At 32.8% G+C, this 5,424-nt stretch overlaps 1 non-coding gene and 1 pseudogene across 1 annotated transcript; one reads left to right on the forward strand and one right to left on the reverse strand.

The window, feature by feature from the left end:
* Positions 1 to 1,268: 1,268 nt before the first annotated feature.
* LOC112480655 lies at positions 1,269 to 1,371 on the forward strand. Its single transcript, XR_003046741.1, has one exon. It is a non-coding gene; the product is annotated as a U6 spliceosomal RNA (small nuclear RNA).
* A 419-nt stretch (positions 1,372 to 1,790) lies between these two features.
* Positions 1,791 to 1,909, reverse strand: LOC112480711 (annotated as a pseudogene).
* Between the last annotated feature and the right edge of the window lie 3,515 nt (positions 1,910 to 5,424).

A 5,424-nucleotide genomic window follows, 5' to 3' on the forward strand; every position in this document is an offset into this window, starting at 1 on the left:
AGAATTTTTCTTTCAAAGCTATCTTAAACCCTTTCCCCAAAAATAACCACAATGGTTTCATTGCATTTTTAATGAATAGTGATGACAATTTTAGCTTTGTTTTTCATTGAATACAACCAAGCTCTTCTGCTTTTATATGAGCCATACTGAACAAAGTTGCATCATGCCATATTTTTTCTATACGTATGCTCTTATTACATGTATTGCTATTTTTATCTGCCTTCCTTAACACTCTAACCTCAATTTTGGCCTCCTTGCCACCATTCTACTCCAATCTCAAAGGCTTCCTGGAGACTACTGAGTAGGCTCTTGTTTTAGGGACACAATTCACCAGATGACTCTGCATGTATAACACCTCTAACTCTGATATCTTTGTCAACTATCATGTTCTCAATGAGGCTTAATGATCAATTTATTAAAGTTACAAACACCTCTTCTGCTGCAAAGTAAGAATCATTATTTCATTTTATTGGTATAAATATGTATATATAAAATAAATTTTGCTATTTTAACCATTTTTAAGTGTGCAATTCAATGGCATTAATTACATTCATAAAATTGTACAACTATCGTTACTATTTCCAAAACTTTTCATCAGCCCAAACAGAAACTTTGTAAACACTGAGCAATTACTCCCCATTCCCTTCTCCCTCTAGGCCCCTGGAACTCTAATCTAATTTCTGAGTCAATCAATTTGCCTGTTCTAGATATTTATATATATGGAATCATATAATATTTGTCTTTTAGTGTTTGGCTTATTTCATTTAGCGTGTTTTCAAGGTTCATCCATGTTGTAGAATGTATCAGAACATCTCTCTTTATGGCTGAATAATATTGTATTGTATGAAATTTTTGTTTATGTATTGATCTGATGAACACTTGGGTTGTTTACATCTTTTGGCTATTTTGAAGAATGCTGACATGAACATTTTCAGTTATTTTGGGTATAAACTTAGAATTGAATAGAATTGAATAGAATTGTTGGGTCATATAGTAATTCTGTGTTTAGAAGAAATGCCAAATTGTTTTCCTCAGTGAATGTACCATTTTATATTTCTACCAGCAATTTGCAAGGTCCAGATTTTCTACATCCTTTCCTGCATTTCTTATTTCCTGTTTTTGTTTATTTTTAATGTTCTTTCTAGTAGATGTGAAATGGTATCTAATTGTAGTTTTGATTTGCATTTCTCACTGACTAATGATGTTGAGCACCTTTTCATTTACTTATTGTTCATTTGTATATATTCTTTAGATAAATGTTTATTAGTGCTCACTTCAGCAGCGCATATTTAAATTGGAACAATACAGAGAAGATTAGCATGGCCCCTGTGTAAGGATGACACACAAATTCGTGAAGCAGTTCATAAATAAATAAATAAATAAATAAATATTAAAGTTCTTTGCTCAATTTATGAACTAGTTTGTTTGTCTTTTATTGTTTAGTTGTAGAAGTTCTTTTCAAATTCAAGGTATGTGACTTGCAAGTATTTTTCCAATTCTGTTGGTTGTCTTTCACTTTCTTGATTTTTTTTTTTTGATGCTGCTTTAAATCAGGGTTTTCTAGAGACAAAACCAATAGGATATGTATGAATTTATCTGTCTATAGATGGATTAGATAGATAGAAAGATAGGTAGGTAGATAGATTCTATTAATCTATGTAAAAAAGGCTGTTGGGATTTTGGTAGGGATTGTTTTGAATCTGTAGATATTATCTATCATCTTAACCATTATTTTATTTTATATTATATTTTATTTATTTTATTTTATTTTATTCTATTTTATTTTATAACGCCTACAGCACCCAGTATTCCTAGGTGGTCTCCCATCCAAGTACGAACTAGGCCTGACCCTGCTTAGCTTCTGAGATCAGACGAAATCGGGCACATTCAGGGTGGCATGGCTGTAGACTTTACCATCATTTTAAAATACAAGATTTCCAAAGCCTCAAAAACGTGGATGTGAAAAAATAAAGTGGGGGGGTCGACTCAGGGAACAAAGGAAACCCATTTCACACCCCAAGTTTAGAGAATCCACTGTGCTTAAGAGAAGAAGCTATCATCTTCAGAGTGTTTAACAGGCATCTTCTAAAGGCTAGGGGGGGCCAAATAAAAAAAAGATTTATTTTATGAAATTGGATCATGCAATTGTGAGGCTAGTAAGTCTAGCAGCTAGACACTAAGGGAAAATTTACAGTTCCAGTCAAAAGTTATCTAACAGTCTGCAGGCAGAATTTCTGTGGAATTTCTTACTTTCTTTCTTTTTTTTCCATTAAGGTCTTCAATAAACTCTAGAAATTCCACCTACATCATGGGGGATAATCTTCTTTACTCAAAATCTACTAATTTAAATAAACTCATCTAAAAATTATCTTCATAGAAACAAATGGAGAAATAGTTGACCACATATTTATGTTCTGTGCATTGGCCAGGTTGACACATGAAATTAACCATCACAGGTGCACAAGTTTTTTTTTTTTCCAATTTGATCAATTCAGTGTATCCATTTTTTCGTTTGTCACTTGTGCTTTCGATGTCATATCGAAAATTCTGTTGCCCAATTCGAGGGGATGAATATTTACCTGTATGTTTTCTTTTTTTCTAAGAGTTCTATGATTTTAGCTCTTACATTTAGATTACTGATTCATTTTGAGTTAATGTTTATATACAGTGTGAGGTGAGGAATCCAGCTTCATTTTTTTTTTTTTTTTTGCATGGAAAAATCCAGTTTTCTCAGCACCATTTGTTAGAGACTAATTTTCTCTTATAAAAGGACTTTAAACCCCTTTATAAAAATCAATGGACCATAAGTGCAGAGGTTTATTTCTGAATACAGAGAGATGGAGGTCGGTAGAGAAAGAAGATGAGAGAGATAGATGCAGCTGGGGAGAAGGGAGAGATTAAAAAAGAGATTAAAATTGAGATTTATATTCAAACTATGAAAATGAAGAAGAGGTAGAAGTAGGTTTAAAACAATTATAGGGACATTGATTTTCTGTTGTGAATTCATTAAAATGGGATGAGGATGGTTTATGACCAAAATACTGAGACTTAAGCAAGTATATAATTCCCTACATCCCTGTGGCTAAAATACTTGATGTAGTAACTAGGGAGAAACTAAACACCATCTTGAAATAATATAGAATATATGGGAATAAATATTTAAAAAAATAATAGAGATTAAAAGTTAGAAAACATAAGCCTTAAAGATCTCCAAGGTAAAGTTTCTGAATAATTGCATGTCTAAAAATAAACAAGCAATTTCTGTATATGTGGGAGGAAATGATATATGACGTTTAGCTCCTCCTACTTCTTTTCAATATTTATTCAATTTTAAAATCTATGTAATAAGCTTTCATTTTTGAAAGATTGAAGCCTGTCCTGTTCATTTTTTCTCAGCACCTAACACAATTTCCTGTGCATAATAAGCACTTATGTATTGGTTGAGTTAATATGCCAAATATCTTGTTACTTTTCCTGTTACTCCCTATTTTTCTCCACCATCCTATCTGTCCCAGAAGACTAATCTGATGTATATCACTCAAAACATTTATATCCTTTGTCTTCTAGATGCCCACAGAGTTTGACCAACAGGGAGCCTTGGCAGGAGATTAGAGGGTGAGAACAGCATATTAATTCCACTGCCTGTCTTTTGGCCAGGTCATGAGCTTGGCATTGTTCCTCATCCAAAGGTCACAGCCATTTTAGGGGAAAAAAAAAAAAAAACAACAGCAAACAAACACAAACAACCCAGAACATCGATACCTATCTTTGGGGCTTGGTACTATCTTTTTTTAGTTTTACTATATCCTGCCACACATTTTTATATTGTACTTTTATAACTCTTTTAATATTGTTCTAATTTGCATGGGCATTGATAGATTATATTGGGGGCTCTGTTAGATAATCTAATGGCCATTTATAAGGCTGAATGATTTATAAAAATTAATATCCTATAAATAAGGAGCATTTAAATACTAGCTAAATACAGTTTGCCTTGTTAACATAAATTCTTCAGTTGATTTTCTCTTCCTTTCTATTAATTTATCTGATTAAAGAACAAAAAGATGGTAGGGAGTTCATGGTGTTTCTTTTCTCTCTAGACCTTTATAGAAGCTATCAAAATATAACATAAAAAAACCCCACAAAATTTTACTCTTTCCTCTTCACAACCAATAAATCTTTTTAAAAAGACAGCTTTAAAGAGAAGAAACTTCTTCACAGGTCACTGCATTTAAAGTATAACTTCCTCAAGGAAATTGCCTTTTTATTCTTTTAAATACTCTTCAAATGGTCTTGAACTGTAACCTGTAATAGTTTAACATTCTGAGGTTTGGTCTGTTAAAATGTGGTTGTATATCCTATTTTATGCTGGCAACAATTGCCTGTTGAATTTTTGAAAGATTTTTATTTTGCCATCTCTGCTTTTATAATATTTCTGTGGGATCTCCCCTCTTTATCCTTGATTGCAATCCTATGAATAACCTTTAGTTTCTCTTGTCACTTACCACTCTTAATGAATAATTTCACATACAGACAACAAAAGAATATGGTCCTATCCATGCTAAAACATTGATTTATTATCCAATTAAAACTCTTTTGCTCCCGAGCTCAGACATGATCTTTTGGAAATCTTTAGGGAGGAAGGAAATTAGAACATAGTTGACTTGTTCTCTCTCCTTTGCTATTGTCTGACATATTTGTTCTCCTGTTATTTGTTCTTCCAAGGTCAAGGCCCAGGGAATCTAAAACCATTCTCATTTTTAAGAAGAGTCCTAAGATTTATTGGAATGAGTGTATTTCTTATCTCTCACTTAAATCTCAGCTTCTACAAAGATTTGATCATGTTGTTTATCAACCCAATTCCTCTTTTCCCAATAGCACATCACTTGCTAGACTACAAACATCACTTTTGAATTCAAAGCATCACACATTAAGTTTTGGCATATAACTGATTTTAGGGAAAAGCTCTCATAGCAATGAACAAGGGCTAATGATATTGTCACCTGAACCTGCTTAGCCTTATTTCAAGGAAAGTAATTCAAAACAAGTTCACAGCATGAAAAACAGTTAAGTGACAAAGAGAATAAACTCCAATTCAAACACCAGTGAAATATCTTTTGTACTTGTGCAAGGCAGGCAGAGAAGAGTTACAGATATTTCCTTTAGAACACTTTAATTCCTACAGGCATGGAGACAGCACAGTGTTTTGTTTAAGAAGACAGACTCAAGAGCTAGAGGTCTTCACCTCTAAGCAGCTGTGTGACCCAGCTTTGTAACTTCACCTCCCTCTGTTCAATTTCTATAACTGAAATTGGTGATTGGTAATACCTATCACATAGTATTGCTAGGAGATTTAAATGAACTTATGTGCAAGGTCTTTGAAACAGTGTCTGCGTATGAGTTTTAATTTAAAAATGTATAGGG

The sequence above is a fragment of the Pteropus alecto genome, unplaced genomic scaffold (genome assembly GCF_000325575.1).
Source record: "Pteropus alecto unplaced genomic scaffold, ASM32557v1 scaffold20, whole genome shotgun sequence".
Lineage (NCBI taxonomy): Eukaryota > Metazoa > Chordata > Mammalia > Chiroptera > Pteropodidae > Pteropus > Pteropus alecto.